The 21,100-nt window shown below is 36.6% G+C and overlaps 1 long non-coding RNA gene across 1 annotated transcript in view; it reads left to right on the top strand.

Annotated features, from left to right (window-relative positions):
• The window catches only part of LOC117079225, a 134,373-nt gene extending 118,315 nt beyond the window's left edge, over positions 1-16,058 (top strand). The window contains exon 4 of the long non-coding RNA XR_004435324.1: positions 14,936-16,058. This is a non-coding gene — a long non-coding RNA (uncharacterized LOC117079225). The remainder of the gene's footprint in view (positions 1-14,935) is intronic.
• The last annotated feature ends 5,042 nt before the right edge of the window (positions 16,059-21,100 follow it).

The raw sequence follows: 21,100 nt of genomic DNA, 5'->3' as shown, positions 1-21,100 counted from the left end.
TCGTCTCAGCCTCCCGAACAGCTGCTATTACAGGTGCTCGCCACCACGCCCAGCTAATTTTCGTATTTTTAGTAGAGACGGGGTTTTATCATGTTGTCCAGGATGGTCTTAAACTCCTGACCTCGTGATCCACCTGCCTCAGCCTCCCAAAGTGCTGGGATTACAGGCGTGAGCCACCGTGCCCGGTCTTAAAATTTTTTAAAAAAGAAGGTCAAAGGCAAGTTGAAGAGGCAAACAGGAAAGAGAGGTCTGGGTTAGAATTGACGGTGGGAGTTCCATTATTGGCGCTATTATAGATATATTGGCACACCTCTTTTGCCACACCAGAGTTCTTCACGAAAATCCCATATATAAGAGCATTTGCCCTCAAGATTTTAAGAATACTGGCAAACCTTTCATATTAAGGCATACAGGTCAGAACTGAAATTTAATAATCTGACTTCAAATCCAAGATCTGTTCCTCTATTGCAAGTTACTGATTCAATCACCACACATTACAAGGTCAATGCAGAAAAGGTGGAATGCTCTGGAAAAAAGCAGTACAAACTTTATTCTAGAGGAGAAGCTCAAAAAATAGATATGGTGTTGAGAACGAACAATGCTTTACTTGTCTTGTCCATGGCTCCCATTTTCTTTAAAAAATATTCTTCAAAAAAAATTCAAACTGCTGACAGTCAGACTCTTTGCTCCTTGAGGATAAAAACTTCAAGGAGAAATAACAGGGAAACGGAAGGTACTCAGGAATGCAGTTTTTCTAGCTGTTAACTAGATCAGTGTTTTGAATAAGTTCCAGTAGATGGCGTAAGAGAGTAGGAAGCAGCATCCTTGCATGGTGCAGTTTGAAATAAAACAGCCGTATTTTCAACAGCTCTGAGTCTGTGTGATTTCTGGCAAGGCATTTAGCAGAGGAGGAGAGCAGACAGTTTTACAGCCTCTGTCACTCTTCTTGGCAAAGCCAGAAGACCCTCTGGTCTACTGGACTTGAGGATTCCTTTCCTCTAGAAATATTTGATGGCAGCCAAGTCATTGCATATTCCAAGACCCTTGAAAAGGACTCTTCTGCGTCACTCAGAGAGTCTCGTGTGCCTGAGGGCGTTTCCAGATCCATGACTGATGGCAGGCAGCTAGAATAAAATCTGTAGAGCTCTGCTGCTTTTGCCAGATGAAGCTACTAGAGCATTTTGATTTTTTTTAAAGGCTACCAAAACAAACAAACAGAAACTATGACTCACAGCTAGACAGTGAAACAATATTTTTATTCATAGCTCTAAGTGCAACTTTTACAAATAGCACATCTTAGAATTTATTTTGTTTCTTTTCAATTAACCACTTTCTGGAATTAGAACATAAGGGAGAGTTGTGTAATCAGAATTTAAGAAAATGTTCAAATGAATATATTACAAATTCAGGCTGGTTACCTATATAGTGATGGAATTACAATGAACTGGAAAGCTGTGCTCTCCCCAGATCCATCAAATTATCAAGGATAACTAAGCAGCCTCCTTGAAATTTCTTACTACTTATCACTTTCTCTGGAAGCCAAGAACCATGGAACTATAAAAAAAGTGTGTGTATGTGTATATATACATACACTTTATGAGGTTTCAAGAAAGATAACTCTAACTTCTTATTTAGTAAGTTTGTAACATGTTACGCTATCCGCCAAGCTATACTTTTTGTTTAAGACATCTTCTTCTTCTCTTCTTCTTTTTACTGTAGCTCCCATCTTATATGGTCAACTTCTGATTAGTAACATGGAGTTTTGGTTTCTGTATATAAGCAGTTAATAAAGTTACCACTCTAATGTCACTCAATCAATAATATGAGGAAACTAAACATATGAATGGATAGGTTAATAAATATTTAGTGCCTATTACACCTGGAATGGGGGACTATAAATATGAAAAAAAGAAAGAAACAAGGCCCCTTTCCTCTAGAGGCTCCCAGTCTCTAATACTATATGACCCATGGTTTACAATAGGACAATCGTATCATGGGAGCACAGAGGAAATGCTTATTTGTGCTTGAGGATATCAGGAAAGGTATTTCACAGGAGATAAAACTGGAGCCGAGTATTAAAGAATTAGAAGGAATTCATCAGGTGGGAAAAGGAATGGATGATATTAATGACCATGAGAATGACACAAACAAAATTTCCATTATATATGATTTATAAAAGACAAGTATTTAGAATGGTTGGAGCGCTAGCTAAATGTGGCAGAAAGAGGGAACTAAGTTTTAAAAACACAGAAGAGGTAAAACTATGAAAGGCTTTAATATAAATGCTTGAGAATCTATGACTTCATTTAGCATTGTCCAATAGGACTTTCTGAGACGACTGAAATATTCTATAATCTGCACTGTGTACTATGGTAGCCACTAACCACATGTGGTTATTGTGCAGTTGAAATGTGGCTAGTAAGATGGAGGCAATTAATTATTTTTTGGCTTAGTTTAAATTTAGCTTTAAATAGCCACATGTAACTAATAGCTACTGTATTGGGAAACCCTGTTTGAATAATGGGAATTATTGGAAGATTATTAACAGTGGAATGGAATGATTGTTTAGTATCAGTGCAAAAATAACACAGTTTGTGTTGATTGCATTGGAATGTATGGTGCATTTCACATTGAAGGTATTTAAATATCACAGCCTATTAACTTGGAGTTGTGTTCAGTTGTGTAAGCAATGCAATTAATTGTAACTGACCAAGACCTAGGATAAGAATAATTTTTCAGTCTACTCAGCACAAGCAGATATAGAATAAGTAATCAAGTATATTTAGCTTAAGTCTCCAGCTTATACATAAGAAGATTAGGCACCAATATTTGCAGTTAAAAGAAGTATTATTAGAGAGGAATAATTTCCTCCAAGTTAAGAAATTCCTGTAAAAGAGAAAGTCTTTCCAGTAAGTATACAGATATGCCCAAATCATTTTGAGACCACTGGCTTATTGAATTCATAGTGTTTGTGTCTGGGTGATGAAAGAGACAAAGACTGATTAGCACATTAACTCTGAAATCTCAGAGAAATAAGCCTGTGGCAATACTCAAGGCTGGCTTGCTCTTCTCTTCTCTCAGTAGATTTCAATGGAGTTAAGACTCCCTTTCTTCTCTGTGACATGACTAGCCGCTTATTTCAGTAGCAGGTATAGCTAGCAGCACATTACTTTGGGGAAGACAGGAAGTGCTTAAAATCAGCACTATCAGCTGAGATCAAATGAGAAGGTACGTAGAAAAAAGACTAATAAGCAGTTAAAAAAATTACCTTGAAATGAAGCATTATGAAATCCATTTTGAATTATGTATTTTCTCCTATGCATGTTGTATTAAATTTCAATTTTTTCATAACAAATTATTACAAATTTAGCTCCTTAAACAATGCAATTATCTTGCAGTTTCTGTAAGTTGGAGGTTCAGGCACCACAAAGCTGAATTCTCTGCTCACTTTTATTAAGTCAAAATCAAGATGTCTGCCAACTTGCACTCTCTTTGGAGCTCAGATTCTCTTCTAAGCTTATTCAGATTGGTGGCATATTTCAGTTCCTTGTGGCTGTAAGATTGAGGCTGTCAGCTCCTAGGGGGACCTCGAATTTCCTGCCATGCGGCCCACTCTATAACAGGTGGTTTGCTTCTTCAAGGACAACAGAACAGGAGAGTGTCTGCTAGTGCTTTGTGTATTTTTCTTCGAAGTGGCTGTATTAGTCAGGGTTATCTAGAGGGACAGAACTAATAGGGTAGATGTATATATGAAGTGGAGTTAATTAAGGAATATTGACTCACACAATCACAAGCGAAGTCCCAAAATAGGCCGTCTGCAAGCTGAGGAGCAAGAAAGCCAGTCCAAGGCCTAAAACCTCGAAAGCAGGGAAGCCGACAGTGGAGCCTTGGGCAAATCACTGGCATAAGTCCAAGAGTCCAAAAGCTGAAGAACGTGAGTCTGATGTTTGAGGGCAGAAAGCATCCAGCACAGGAGAAAGATGAAGGCTAGAAGACTCAGCAAGTCTGTTCTTCCATCTTCTCCTGCCTGCTTTATTGTAGCCGAGCTGGCAGCTGATTAGAGGGTGCCCACCCAGACTGAGGGTGGTTCTGCCTCTCCCAGTCCAGTGACTCAATTGTGAATCTCCTTTGGCAACACCCTCACAGACACACCCAGGATCAATACTTTGCATCCTTCAGTCCAACCAAGTTTGCGCTCAATATTAACCATCGCAGTGGTAATCTGATTAACAGTGTCACATAGAATAATCTTCCTCTTGATTAATCAAGAGTCAACTGATTCAAAAATTTAATTACATCTTCAGTCTTATGATGCAACATAGTCATGGTAAGGCTATCCCATTATATCCACCAATCTGGCTAAGACTTAATAGGAAGCTATTATACCGGGAAATGTGCCCCCAAAGACAAGAATCTGGGAGCCATTTTGAAATTCTGTCTACTACACATGGCCATGGCTATAACTACAGCTGCTTACATGTTTGTCTCATTAAAAACAGTGACAATATTGTAGTCATCTTACCTTTCACAGTGATTCCATAAGAGGGTTTTATAGAAGGAAGTCTCTCCCTCTTTCTGCTCTCTCCCTGCTTAATAAATAAGATTTGGTTTTATCTTGTTTTTGCTTATATAAAATTTTATTACATATGTAAATATGTAATAGATTATATAATCATATATTTATCAATGCAGCCAAATGTAGCAGGACGAGCTGCAGACAAAATTCCTCAGACACTGAGTTAAAGAAGGAAGGGCTTTATTCAGTGGGAGCATCGGCAAGACTCACATCTCAAAAACTGAACTCCCCTAGTGAGCAATTCCTGTCCCTTTTAAGGGCTCACAACTCTAAGGGGGTGTGCATGGGAGGGTCGTGATTGATTGAGCAAGCAGGGAGTGCCTGACTGGGGGCTGCATGCACTGGTAATTAGAATGGAACAGAACGGGACAGGGATTTTCACAGTGCTTTTCTATACAATGTCTGCAATCTATAGATAATCTAACCTATTAGGTCAGGGGTCGATCTTTAACTGCCAGGCCCAGGACTGTCTGCCTGTGGATTTCATTTCTGCCTTTCTTCTTTCTTACTTCTTCTTTCTTTGGAGGCAGAAATTGGGCATAAGACAATATGAGGGGTGGCCTCCTCCCTTAAAAGTGAGTAAAGCTAAATTTGTTATGAAACTAAAATAGAGAGAAATGCATTTTGAAGTCAACTGGGAGTTTCTGATGTATTAAGGATACAATGTGCTGTGATGAGGCTGATAGTTTTAGGGGTGGAGGAAGAAACGAACTACTGATGTAAGGGAAAAAAAGGAGAATGAAAATTATTATAAAATAGAGATGAATAACCTCAAAGATTATGCATTTTATAGCTGGTTTTGGATGCTCTTGCAAAATAGTAAGTTTCACAACCTCTATCTGAGACTTTTGTTTTCTCTCTGCTGATTTGTAGTAAAAAATGAACACTTGCTTTGTGAAAAAAATGTAGATGATGTTTGTCATTCAATGGATTTTTTTTAAGTATCTAATACATGCCTAAGTAAAAGAATGTGTTAACCAGAAATATGTGGAAGATGCTAAATTGTAAAATAAAATATGTGTGTGTGTTTTAGAAGTTTTGAAAAATGATAAACAATATTCATTTATAAGAAAGCTAGTCTCCTTAGCTTAAAGCACCAGTATTGGCCTCCCCTGTGGTAGTTGCCTTGCAAAGCACTGTTGATTTTTCTCAGGACTTAATAAGCATGAGTGCTTCCAGACATTTAACTAGATTCAAGTTGAAGACTCAGCTCTAAATGATGAGATAAGAAGTGTGACTTTCCAGGAGCTTCACTGAACTATGCACCAAAAAAAAAAAAAAAAAAAATTCCACATTTAAAGTATAAATATTTATATAAAAACCTGGTGAAAATGTATGGGAATAGATATTAAGGGTATAGGATAACCGGGAAAACATAAAGTTTATTGAGGCCAAATTTATTGGTATGAGCTGTCTTAGGGTTCTACAGAGGAAAGAAACAATAGATTTTATGTATATATAATTCAATCCTCTGTTGCACATTATGCATACATACACACACACACACACACACACACACACACACATACATATATATATATGGGGAGAAAGAAATTTTCAAGATTTATTATAAAAAACTGGCTCACACATCTGTGGAATCTGAGAAGTCCCAAGATCTGCAATTGGCAAGCTGGACACGCAGGGGACAGATGGTATGAGTTCCAGCCCAAGTCCAAAGGCTTGAGAACAAGAAGAGGTGAGTTCCAGGTCAGAAAAAGAGCAATATGGCAGGTCAAGCAGTCAGAAGGCACTCCCTCTTATTCAGCCTTTGTGTTCTACACAGGTCTTCTATTAACAGGATAAGGCCCACCGCATTAGACAATCCACTTTACTTAGTGTACCTATTCAAATGTTAATGTCATCCAGAAACACTGTCACAGACACACACAAAATAATGTTTGGCCAAATGTCGGGACGCCCTACGGCTCGGTCAACTTGCCACGTAAAATTAACCATCACAAACCAACCTCTTGTCAACTTAGCATTGATACACATCTCTTTGAAACATACTTAATCTCCAAATAAAGACAATAACAAGGCATAATTTTACAAAACATGGTGCAACCATCCTGCATACGACCAAAAACACATTCTAACTTTCCCCAGAAGACGTAGTAAAGTCTTTGAGTGACATTTAATATTCAAAATTCCATAAGTGAACTACTATGATGTAAAATTAACAATACTTAACCACTGTGATGTGAAATCTTCTTATCTTACATGATAAGGGAATTAACAAAAAATAAAGGAAGGGAAGAAAACAAAGATATTTGCTTAATACATACACACAAACCCACTCCCCCCACCCCTCCCACACAAATGTATTCATAAAATAAGAAGGAAATATCATGACAATTACGGTACTTGTTTTTGTAACTGGTGACATGGTTGCAGGTGGTATTTATAACAACCTTTTCTCACTACCCATTTTGGATCTCCTTTACTTTCAGCAAGTACCTCAGTTCGTCTTGGCTCTTTACCAGATGGGGTGATCCAAACCTTCAGTCCTGAAGGGTCTGGGCCAGTAGAAATCCTTTCTGGATTGGCTTGTTTTGGTTTTCAATTGACCTTAATCACAGGGCATGGTAATGCTAAGAGATTCCCTAAGGGATCTTCTGTATTCCAGACATACTCTTCCTTCACTTCATTGTGGATCAGTTGTACAATTTTCTCTTGGTAGTCAGGATAACCACCCTAGCCAGCACAGTCATCTCCTTTATTTGCCTATTGATTCAGAGGTATGAGAAGCCCAAATGGGTTGGGTGGCAGTCTAAACTTCCAGTTGAGTGGATAATTGTTGTGTCTTTTGGTAAAAGCATTCCTTCCTTTGGAACTAAAACTTCTATTCCAGCAGAGGATGAGGTCATGGAAACAGTATCCTGAAATTTTACTAGTGGGTCATTAGGGGGTAATAGTATGTGGTGCCATTCCCATTTTCATCCCTTAATTTCTGGACCTGTGAATCCTGGCTGTGGAGAAAGAACACCATATATTTGACACCAATTCAGATATACACAGCCTTCTGAACAACATTGCTTCAGAGCTGCAAGGTTTTTCCACTTAGAGATGCTATAAGTGAGTCTTCAAATGTCCATTCCACTGCTCTGTCAAGCCATCAGTTCAGAATATGAGAGCATTTAAGACCAGTGAATTACAGGAGTAGGTGTACACGAGTGAGGCTTATTGCCTCTCTTAATTTTCTGTGAATTAATTTCCTCGATAAGAAGCAATACCGTGTGGGATATCATGGCAGTGTATAAGGCATTCCATAAGTCTGTCGTAGGTAGTTTTGGGAGAAGCATTGATGCTGCAAAGGCAAATCTGTATCCAGAGTAAGTCTCTGTTCCCATAAGACCAAAGGTACTGTCCCTTCCATAATGTGTCAAATTGAAAGAGGCTCTCTTAACAGCTGTCCTTTGCTGACATTTTGAGGACAAATTTGGCTTCAGCCAACATGACTACTTGCTTTCATTGTATTTTGTCATTTCTCTCTAATCTAGACTTAATTTCTGGCGCTATTTCACTTGGACTGCTTCATTGTATTCCTGATCCTGAAAACACCCTGCCCAGCCTAAATGTCCCCTCTTTAAAGATATTTTAATTTATCACTTCAAGTTGAACTGCTTTCTTTATTCTCCGAGTCTATAGAGCAGTGGTGGCAAGTATGTTTCTGTTACAAACATCACTAATCGTCATAGTGTTCTCTCAAGCTGGGTTGTGACCTCAGAGTCTTCAATAATATAGCACCCCGTGCGTTCACTACAATTTCATCCGTTAGCATTCAATATGAAGATTAATTGTGAGCCTGCCATATTTCTCAGATGTGGATTATATTATAGTTAGTAACATGTATGCCTTGTTCTTCCAACTAAACCATAAGCTCCTTGATGACAAGAAATAAATCACTTTATTTTTGTATTTGTCTTAATAAACAACACAATGGCTTGAATGTAATAAGTATAAATGTTATATAGCTATCTCCCATGTATTGAAAATAATGTTCTTCAATATCATGATCTGAACAGAAATGCTGTCAAGAATCTATTTCCCATTATTTTAAATGGGAAAAAAATATAATGAGTTCTTATCAATTCCAAGCTCTCAATTTCCTCAAACACAGTGAATATTTAAAATATTTCTTCCAGATCACCAAATATAATTTATTTGCTTGATAAAAATATAATTTGTTTGCAGTAACATTGCCTTTTTTAGTGCCAGCAACATCTAAGATAAATACCCCCTTTGATGAGAATTGGCCTGCTCCTCAAAATGTCCTTGTGATTACGACATTGTGTCAATTCTATTTGGAACATAACTTTTTTTCCCCAAACAAGTTTGTTAAGAAATGTCATATTGAGTATTAGAGACATGAATGCATTTTTTTCTATATAAATAATTGGCTGAAAAATACTGTGCTAAAAGACTCATATGTTTTATAGCATTGGGATATTAAAAAACAGGCAGCCTTCTACCAGAAAAATATTAACTATGTAGATCTTCTCTGCGTTTTGCTGCACTTATGTATTTACTTCATTGTTTATTCATTCAACATTAGGTTGTCAATTATCTATCATAGTCTAATCTCATGTAGGCTTCAGACATTAGGCATTAGACAGGCAAATATAAAAATCACGTCCTGAAAAATTAGCTAATGGTCTAATGAAAGGATCAAACACATAGAGAAATAATTACAATACAGACTAACACAATCTCTAGTAGATTCGGTAAGTCATAACAAATTGAGACATTACTAGTTTTGCCATCATAATTATTGAGGCTTTATAGAAGAGGTGGCGTATAATTTACCTTGAATAAACAATAGGAATGTGCTTGGTGGAATGGTAAGGTCAATGGTACAGAGTTACATTTGAGACTGGGCAGGGTGGCCCACACCTGTCATCCCAATACTTTGGGAGACCGAGGTGGGAGAATTGCTTGAGGCCAGGAGTTTGAGACCAGCCTGGGCAATATAGCAAGACCTCATCTCTATGATAAAAAATACAAAAATTAGCTAGTTTTGGTTGCATGTGCTTGTAGTCTCAGCTACTCAGAAGGCTGAGATGAGAAAATCTCTTAAGTCCAGGCATTCAAGTTACAGTGACCCATGAGCCATGATAGTGTGCCACCACACTCCAACCTGGGTGACAGAGTGACGTCCCTTCTCAAAACAAAACAAAGCAAAACAAAACAGAGTTACATTTGAGAAACTTTTCAATAAGTTTTAAATGTCTGCAATGCAAAATGCATACAGTTGAATAGAGAGAGATATGACTTGGCAGTTAATTGGAGCTAGATTTTGAATAGTATAAGAAATGCTCTGGGAAATTAGACTGTATCTTTTGGCAATGAGGACAAAATTATGTAAGTTCTTTTGTGGGAGAGCTAGTCAGGGCTTCATTCATAAAAGATAGTTGACAAAAGTGCTGATTATGGGACACAGTGGAAAGATACTATAGACAGTAAACAGTAAGTGGCAAAATGATAAAGGCCTAAACAGGTTTTCAAATTTTCTAAGGTGTGATAAAAGCTAGTGGCAACAATAAATTTTTATGAATCACAGAATACCAATATCTGATATTTCTAAGACATTAAAAATAGATTTTCATGAAAAATTATAAATATGTAAAAATATATAAACATGTATTTCCATGAAATAAAATCTCAGTGCAAGAATGGGCATTGTACACAGTCACCGAGGATTAATATTCTCTTATGGATGAGAGTATTAGTATTTCAGGAGTCACTGAGGCTGATAATGCCTTAGTGTCTTGTGAAAACTTTTTATCAAGTTCTGCTCAGATAAGGATTCTTGGGGCTGGGAATCTGGGGCCCATTGAAGACACACCCCAGGTTCTTCTTATCCCTTTCCCCAGGGGTTGTAAATAGCCCCACTTCCTTCTGCTGAAAGCCTTATTCAGATAACCCAGTGGAACTGACCTCTGGCTGCTGTCTTTCATTATGTCTGGATATTCTTTACCCCAATGGTGGTCAAAGATAAATCAAACTGGTACTACTGCCAGATCTTAGCACTCAGTCCCTGGAGTCTGGTTGAAAAGGCCAGAAAGCCAGCCTTGTTCATCCCCTTTCTCGAATCTTTTAGTGAGACAAATTTCAGTTGAGCAGTTTTTTAAAGGAGCACTTTTGATTTAAAAGGAGTTTTTACTTAACTGTGACGTCTGATGCTTCAAAGTGTCCAATTAATACTACTGGGGCTTTATCACAGCAAAAACAATTCTGAATGGGTATTGATTAAAAAAAGAGAATCATATAAGAAGGTCAGGCAAGCTAAATAAAATTAAGTAGGAAATGAACATGAGTCTAGATAGTGAAAGTTTTTCACAACAATGTTAAACTGATCAAGAAGTGCCTGGGCCCGGTGGCTCATGCCTGTAATCCCAGCACTTTGGGAGGCCGAGGTGGGCAATCACCTGAGGTCAAGAGTTTGAGACCAGCCTAGCCAACATGGCAAAATGTCATCTCTAATAAAAATACAAAAATTAGCAGGGCCTGCTGGTGCGTGCCTGTAATCCCAGTGACTCGGGAGGCTGAGGGTGGAGAATCACTTGAACCCAGGAGGTGGAGGTTGCATCAAGCCGAGATCACGCCACTGTACCATTCCAGCCTGGGTAACAGCGAGACTCAGTCCAAAAAAAAAAAAAAAAACAAAGATTAAGGAGTTCTTTTCCTCATGTTTTGCAGTTTAATCCTGTATCTTATGGAAAATTAGGAAAATTTTTCCAATGCTCAAAGGAGGCATTATTGGGGATATTTCACAACCGCATAGCTATTTTCAATATAAAAACTTCATGCCATACTATAAAAAATATATTTATCAAGTCTAATCTTTCAAAATTGATTAACTGTAAAATGTAAAGTGTAGTTTTATTTAAAGAGAAATATTGTTGAGTAAGTAACTCTTAACCAAGCACTGCAGTCTTGAAATTCCTCAAGTATTAAAGTTGAGAGTAGCGTTTTTACGCATAAGTCTACATTTGTTTTTTTTTTAAGTACTAAAAAGAAACTAGCACTTGAATGAATAAAATTTTTGGCTCAATATTTTTCTTTTAATTTTTATTAGTGTACTTTATTGGGAGGAATTCAAACCCTGGGATTTCTTATTTTAGAGAGAAAACGAGACATGAAGTATTGAGAAAACAAATAATTTGGAAAAATAGAATTAAATATTTGATTTCTGATAAGTGATCTTAAGTTGATTACTAGCATTCTCTGCCTCTAAATGATACATGAGGAAATGAATCGCTTTCTACAATTGCACTATTTGTATTCAAACTGAAGTAATTTTATTTTATTTGTAATAATGCTGAAATGTGGAGATAATGATTAGTTTTAAATAACCTGGCTTTGTGAAAAATGACATTATTTTATCCAAAGAAAATTCAAATTTGGAGATTATATTTAATTTTATAAAAGAAAATATGCAAACCTTCCGTTGTAGCTTATGTTTGTGTTTTTTATTTTTTAAATTTTCAAACATAGGCAAATATGTCTTCAATTTGGTCATTTTCAAAATGACAGTGAATACATTTTAAACCCTATAGTATGGGGAAACAGATACTTTTATACCTTATAAAAGAGCGTGAATTGATATATTTGAAATTAAATACAGCTTTACTATTTAATCATAAATATAAATGCATATCCTGTGTTCCAGCAATTCATTTTCTAGGAATATATCATACACACATACACACACATATATATACACATACGTGTGTGTGTGTATATATATATACACTTTTTTTCTTTTTTATTCCTACCCAGACTTTCTCTCTCCAAAGGCCTCCACTTCTTCTTTAGCATGTACATTTAGCAGGATATAGAGTCTTTTTTCTATATTTATTTTTCATTTAATATAAATAGATTATTCCATTTTGGTGCATATAATTTTTTTTATTTTTTAAATATCTGCAAAACATCCCATTGGACAGATTTACAATTATTTATTTAAACAAACCCAATCAATATACATTTTCAATGCTGCAATGTGTACATGCATTATTATATAGTATTATATATATAACACTTTAAAATACACAGAATGCATTATTATATAGTATTTTATATACTATTACTCAAATACACAGAATGCATTATTATATAGTATTTTATATAGTACTTTCAAATACACAGAATAATGCATCTATGCATTGCAGCACTGAAAATGTATATTGATTGGGTTTGTTTAAATAAATAATTGTAAATCTGTCCAATGGAATGTTTTGCAGATATTTAAAAAATAAAAAAAGTATATGCACCAAAATGGAATAATCTATTTATATTAAATGAAAAATAAAGATAGAGAAAAGATTCCATATCATGCTAAATATACATGTTAAAGAAGAAATCTATAGGCACATATATACTTACATGTGCATAGGATATCTGTGGAAGGATATCCAAGGAGCTAGCAATAGTGGTGGCCTTTGGGGATAAAAGCTGGGTAGGAATAAAAAAGAAAATTACTTTTAAATTTTTCTGTACTTTAATACCTCTTGAACTCTGTTTTCAATGCATGCATTACAAATTTAGAAATACACATTAATTCTAAAAAACAAGAATAAAACATATAGTAGCCCTTATTTTGTTTGGTTCCCTTTCCATTTACTTTAGATTACTCTTAAAAATAATAATTTGTATTTTGGTGGAAAATATTTTAAAAGGTTAATATTATAAAAAATGTAGAGCAATATTTATAAGAGCTTTTATCTTTACTACATAGTCCTAAGTCAGGCTGCTATTTCTTATGTGAAGAGAAATGTCAGATTAGTCGTTTATTTTAGTGACCTTGAGAACCAATGGATACAGCCTCATAATTATTCTAGTTATGGCAATTGGGTTTTAGTGTGAAGACACTTAAATTCTCAGTACAAATATGTCATGACATGATGCTGGTACTTATGGTTTTTTTCATGGAAAAGCATAGTATAGCTTGATAACTAATGTGTGACCATTCTGCTTCTTTATATATGTTTCTGTAACCTTGAAATTTTATCTCAAAATAAATGAACACTCAACAGGAAAACTCTATACAACTACAGAAGAGTAGGTCTTCAAATTGTACTCTATTTTGAATGAACATTAATCAGATAAATGAGGTTTTACTGAATATAGCTATTGTAAATATTCTTCAAAAATATTCAAGAAAGACTACATTTTTACAAGACTTAGTAATTGAGACATATGTTGGCAGAATATTTAAAACATACTTCTAGGGGATTGAAAATTTTCCACAAGCAATTATAATCCTTCAACTATTGGCACAGTTTTCTGACCAGTCCTTTTATTTAGTTTACATTTCTTATTAAAGTATATTTGATTCAACACAATAATTTCTCAAACAGTTGAAATATAGAAATAGATACCCGCTTTCCGTCATCTAATCCTGACAATTTTATACTTGGAACATAATCAGATGATGTAATTTTCTTTTTGATTATTTACTGCTCTTCCCATGGCTAGAGGGAAAACTATGTGATTTTTCAATAAGTCTTAATGACTCAAAGAATATGTGAAGTTAATAGAATAAAGGGTTTCTCATCTGTGATTGAAAAATATAGGCCAGGTGCGATGGCTCACGCCTATAATCCCAGCACTTTGGGAGGTTGAGGCAGGCGGATCACCTGAGGTCAGGAGTTCGAGACCAGGTTGGCCAACATGGTGAAATCCCGTCTCCACTAAAAATATAAAAATTAGCCTAGAGTGGTGGCACACGCCTGTAATCCCAGCTGCTCTGGAGGCTGAGTCAGGAGAATTGCTTGAACCTGGGAGACAGTGGTTGCAGTGAGCCAAGATTGCACCACGGCACTCCAGCCTGGGCAAGAAAGCGAGATTCCATCTAAAAAAAAGAAAAAAAAAGGAAAAAAAGAAAAATACAGTCATAAATGTATACAAGCTTTTAATAATCATCAGTGTGTGTCAATCTCTTAGGTGTATTTAACATCTTAATACAGACAATTTTGAGTTAATGAACTATGTTAGGTAGTTAAATGTTTTCGATTCAATTTTGTATGCAACCTCTTCTTTTAAATACATTTGTAAGTGTTTAGGTCATTGAAGACTCATAAACAGTTTGGCTATCTCATATTCCCTTCATAACTCATGAAGTAAGTTGCTACATATATTTTTTGTAATTATTATGTTTCCCTTCAGCACCTTGGGGCCTAGAACATCATGTTTTTATATTTAAATTAGGAGAAAAATGTATATATCACTAAGGTATGAAAGGTTTTATTGTCTCTCATGGAGGCCATCAGACTACCTTACATTTTCCCTGTGGAAAAAGAAAAAAAATACAGAAAATGAAAATTGTTTACTGATGTGTCCCTTTTTCTGTTTTAGTGCCACATAGTCAAGAACAGATGGTTCCACACATTCTGCTGCCATCCTGATCAACTGCCTCACTGATGGCCACACTGCTCCACAGCGATTTGTGGTCTCTGCTGCTAGAAGTTCCAGCAGCTGGTAACTTTTAAATGACCCATTCTTTCATTAATAATAATAATAATCACAATAATAAAAATGCCATCTTCTAGATACCCTGATGCATAGTTGTAAGCAATTAGGTGTTTTTGCAGTCACAATTCAGTTGTGTGTTTATATGAATTAATTTTGTCTTCATGTTTTTAAAAAGTAAACATAACTTGGCTGTGGAACTCCCATTTTCATAATGGTGTAACATGTTTCATCTGGAAACTTTGAGATAATCGTATCACTTCTGATGTGCAAATATCATTTTCCTCTTGGGGGTGTCTGATACTAATGCTGTTATTTGACTCTTCTCTGCTCTGGTATTCCTTGCTCTGACTGATCTTTGGCTCTGTAGACTGGCATCCACAGCAGCCATCCCTAGTCCCTTGTGGTCTCTGGTTGTATGGCTTGCCCTTCTTGACCAAACTCTTGGCCAAAGTCCCTTCAGCGTAAGGACCCTGTTCATTCATTCTAAAGACTCTGAGTGTGCACTGGTCCTGTTGGGAGTTGTGTACTCTGCTCTCTCTGCCACTTGATTCCTGCTGGGTTTTGTAAGGCTTGTTCTTGGGCTCATCTATGGAAGCACCTCAACAAGACATTTGTCATCTTTGCCCCAATTTGGACTTTCTAGTACTTCTCTAAATGAAGAGTTTCAAAGAACTTGAAATTTTACTTGAATGTTTCTTTGAAGATATAATTCTCTCCTCTGGGATTTTGCTAATCCAGTCGGAATATCTATATCCCATTTTCTTTTTCACCCTAAGTCAAGTCTCAAAGTATAGGATTGTGGCTTTCTCCTCAGGGACTCAGAGAGCATCTAAATCATAAATTATTGACTTCAAATATTCTCCAAACTCGGTCTTCCTTGTCCAAAAGTGTACATGAGTGCCTGTGTGCATGTGTGTGTTTAATGTTTTTTTCCCTGTGTAGCAGGAAGCTGTTCTTAGGTGATCATCCTCAATCCTTCACTCTATGCCTGTTTCATAGACTTTACTCAGTCTTCTAGGCTCTGCTTCTTGCTCTTCTAAGAAACTCCTATTCAACATAGTGTTGGAAGTTCTGGCTAGGGCAATCAGGCAAGAGAAAGAAATCAAGGGTATCCAGTTAGGAAAAGAAGAAGTCAAATTGTCCCTGTTTGCAGATGACATGATTGTATATTTAGAAAACCCCATGGTCTCAGCCCCAAATCTCCTTAAGCTGATAAGCAACTTCAGCAAAGTCTCAGGATACAAAATTAATGTGCAAAAATCCCAAGCATTCTTATACACCAGTAACAGACAAGCAGAGAGCCAAATCAGGAATCAACTTCCATTCACAATTGCTTCAAAGAGAATAAAATACCTAGGAATCCAGCTTACAAGGGATGGAAAAGACCTCTTCAAGGAGAACTACAAACCACTGCTCAGTGAAATCAAAGAGGACACAAACAAATGGAAGAACATACCATGCTCATGGATAGGAAGAATCAATATGGTGAAAATGGCCATACTGCCCAAGGTTATTTATAGATTCAATGCCATCCCCATCAAGCTACCAATGACTTTCTTCACAGAATTGGAAAAAACTGCTTTAAAGTTCATATGGAACAAAAAAGAGCCCACATTGCCAAGACAATCCTAGGTCAAAAGGACAAAGCTGGAGGCATCACGCTACCTGACTTCAAACTATACTACAAGGCTACAGTAACCAAAACAGCATGGTACTGGTACCACAACAGAGAAATAGACCAATGGAACAGAACAGAGTCCTCAGAAATAATACCACACATCTACAGCCATCTGATCTTTGACAAACCTGAGAGAAACAAGAAATGGGGAAAGGATTCCCTATTTAATAAATGGTGCTGGGAAAATTGGCTAGCCATAAGTAGAAAGCTGAAACTGGATCCTTTCCTTACCCCTTATACGAAAATTAATTCAAGATGGATTAGAGACTTAAATGTTAGACCTAATACCATAAAAACCTAGAAGAAAATCTAGGTAGTACCATTCAGGACATAGGCATGGGCAAGGACTTCATGTCTAAAACACCAAAAGCAACGGCAGCAAAAGCCAAAATTGACAAATGGGATCTAATTAAACTAAAGAGCTTTTGCACAGCAAAAGAAACTACCATCAGAGTGAACAGGCAACCCACAGAATGGGAGAAAATTTTTGCAACCTACTCATCTGACAAGGGCTAATATCCAGAATCTACAAAGAACTCAAACAAATATACAAGAATAAAACAAACAACCCCATCAAAAAGTGGGGAAAGGATATGAACAGACATTTCTCAAAAGAAGACATCCATACAGCCAACAGACACATGAAAAAATGCTCGTCATCACTCGCCATCAGAGAAATGCAAATCAAAACCACAATGAGATACCATCTCACACCAGTTAGAATGGCAATCATTAAGAAGTCAGGAAACAATAGATGTTGGAGAGGATGTGGAGAAATAGGAACACTTTTACACTGTTGGTGGGATTGTAAACTAGTTCAACCATTATGGAAAACAGTATGGCGATTCCTCAAGGATCTAGAACTAGATGTACCATATGACCCAGCCATCCCACTACTGGGTATATACCCAAAGGATTATAAATTACTCTACTACAAAGACACATGCACACGTATGTTTATTGCGGCACTATTCACAATAGCAAAGACTTGGAATCAACCCAAATGTCCATCTGTGACAGACTGGATTAAGAAAATGTGGCACATATACACCATGGAATACTATGCAGCCATCAAAAAGGATGAGTTTGCGTCCTTTGTAGGGACATGGATGCAGCTGGAAACCATCATTCTTAGCAAACTATCACAAGAAGAGAAAACCAAACACCGCATGTTCTCACTCATAGGTGGGAACTGAACAATGAGATCACTTGGACTCGGGAAGGGGAACATCACACACTGGGGCCTATCGGGGGGGGGGAGGAGGGAGGGATTGCATCGGGGAGTTATACATGATATAAACGTTATGCACATGTACCCTAGAACTTAAAGTATAATAAAAAAATAAAAAATAAAAAATAAAAAAAAAAGAAAGCTTTTTTTTTTTTTTTTTTTTTTTTTTCTGCTGTTGTTATTTAAAACCACAAACTGAAAACTGTCCTCATAGTAAATTCCTGGGGTCTTACATATGGAAAACTTTTTGGTTTTTTGACAGTTGTGTTTGCTATGAATCTCAAATCCATTTACATAGCTTCTCAATTGAGTTCTTTGTTCTTAGCTGTCCTTGAATGCCCTACTTGGGTCCCTAGGGCTGGTGATACTTCTACCACTTTAGTAGTGCAGGGGAGGATAAAGGTAATAGGAATTGGGGGTTAAAGAAAAGGAACATGTAATGCCAAACTGTTATCCCTGACACATTCATGCACCTTTATTTACAGTGTCACACAATACTACATTTGTGATGGATGTGGAAATTGTACCCATCTTACAGACGAAAGAGTAGACTCTAAGACATTATTTTCCCTACCATCACACACCTGACAAGAACAAGACTAGAATCTAGATCCTTTGATTTTTGGTAATATGCCACAGATTCCTCTGTCATTCTTTTTTCTCTTTTTCTTTTACTTTAAGTTCTGGGGTACATGTGCAGAACGTGCAGATATGTTACATAGGTATACATGTGCCACGGTGGTTTGCCTCTCCCATCAACCAGTCATCTACATTAGGTAATTCTCCTAATGCTATCCGTCCCTGCCAACAGCCCCCAGTGTGTGATATTCCACTCCCTGTGTCCATGTGTTCTCATTGCTCAGCTCCCACTTATGAGTGAGAAAAGGCGGTGTTTGGTTTTCTGTTCCTATGTTAATTTGCTGAGAATGATGGTTTCCAGCTTCCTTGTCCCTGCAAAGGACATGAACACATTTTTTTGATGGCTGTATAGTATTCTATGGTGTATATGTGCCACATTTTCTTTATCCAGTCTATCATTGATAGGCATTTTTGTTGGTTCCAAGTCTTTGCTATTGTGAATAGTGATGCAATAAACATACAAGTGCATGTTTCTTTATAGTGGAATTATTTATAATGCTTTGGGTATATACCCAGTAATGAGATTGCTGAGTCAAATGGTATTTCTGGTTCTAGATCCTAAAGGAATCACCACACTGTCTTCCACAATGGTTGAACTAATTTACACTCCCACCAACAGTGTAAAAGCTTTCCTATTTCTCCACATCCTCTCCAGCATCTGTTGCTTCCTGACTTTTTAATGATTGCCATTCTAACTGGCGTGTGATGGTATCTCATTGTGGTTTTGTTTTGCATTTCTCTAATGACCAGTGATGATGAGCTTTTCTATTATGTTTGTTGGCGGCATAAATGTCTTCTTTTGAGAAGTGTTTGCTCATATTCTTCATCCACTACTTTTTATCTTTTTTTTTTTTTATGGAGTCTCACTCTGTTGCCCAGGCTGGAGTGCAGTGATGAGATCTCAACTCACTACAACCTCTGCCTCCCAGGTTCAAACAATTCTCGTGCCTCAGACTCCTGAGTAGCTGGGGTTCCTGGTGTGTGCTGCCATGCCCAGCTAATTATTGTATTTTTAGTAGAGACAGGGTTTCACCATGTTGGCTAGGCTGGTCTCGAAGTCCTGACATCAAGTGATGTGCCTGACTCAACCTCTCAAAGTGCTGGGATTAGAAGCGTGAGCCACCATGCCTGGCCTGCCATTCTTTACTTTGTTTCATTTTAGTTGTAGCTGCCCTAAATCCCTCAAACTATCATACTTTTTTTTTTTTTCCATGCAAGTTCTGTTTTTGTCATTGCAGAGGAAAGGCACAGAATGACATAGTTGGTGAAATGAAAATATCCAGCCTGTCAGATTTATGCACATTGCATCTAATATAACTTCCCACGTTTTATCTTTTTTACTATGAGATAGCTTCTCTTTCCTGCTAAGCCAACTGAAATCCACTTCCCCAATATAATTTCTTAGATTTATATATGTGTATATAGTTGAAAAATCAGAAGCTAATAAATGGGTAAATCATATTACTTTAATGCTTCATTTTTATAATCTCATCCTTCTGGGTTGTATATATATGTACAATAGAGAAATAGGCAGATTCTGCATACATATTGTGTAGATTCTGTACAAATTGGATTTTATTCTAAGTACAATGAGAAGCTGGTTAGGAATTTCAAGCTAGGGAATGAAGTGACTTGATTACCATTTCTTAAAAGGTGAGTCAAACTGCTGAGAGGAGATCAAATTGAAAATGGGGGAAGGCAAAGAGCAGAAAGGAAGAGGAAACAGAGGGGAAGAGACTGTTATAACTGTGAGGCAAGAGATGCCTCAGTCTGAACTAGGGCAACAGGAACAGAGATGGAGAGCGTAATAGTTAGGGCACGTATTGGAAATAGAGTGAATAGGACTTCCTTTGCTTCTTACCTGGAAGCAGACTTCAAAGACACAGGCAGTAATTCACTGTAATTCTCCCGTTTCGTTAAATACATTTAATATGGTTTCCATACTCATCTAATATGAAACCAGGAGGAAGTATAGACCTCAATGCATAATAAATAGAAAACAGTTATTACTACATATTCTAATATTCTTGGTTTTTCAGTATCATTTTAACAAGGCACAATATTTAAGGAAAAATATTTCTCAAATGTTGGCATACTGAAATAGACAGTTAATTTATTATCATTAATATCAGGATTGTTTTAAGGCCAATGGATTTGGAATTTCCTTTTGTTCCTAATCCAAGAAGTGTTTATTTTTGTTGATATTCTTGGCTTAGTGTAAAGTCTATCTTTTGAGATTGGCATTCCCCTGTGACTAAATGGTGAATTATGCTGTCTGGAAAGTTATCATGAGTTCCACTGTGGTTTTGGTTCAGTAAGTTTTTATGTATTTTTACAAATTTTGTACATATACCCAGAGGTTTTTTGGCACTGGTTACATTTTGAAATTCAAGAGAGTAAATATGAACCATTTAACGGTCTCTAATTCTAGGTTCATCATTTTAAATATATTAAAATATGCATACAAGAAGTTTTCTGAAATTTAAAACAGAGACTAATT

The sequence above is a fragment of the Trachypithecus francoisi genome, unplaced genomic scaffold (assembly GCF_009764315.1).
Source record: "Trachypithecus francoisi isolate TF-2019V2 unplaced genomic scaffold, Tfra_2.0 Lachesis_group7, whole genome shotgun sequence".
Classification (NCBI taxonomy): Eukaryota; Metazoa; Chordata; class Mammalia; order Primates; family Cercopithecidae; genus Trachypithecus; species Trachypithecus francoisi.
This window is presented reverse-complemented; position numbering and strand designations above follow the sequence as displayed.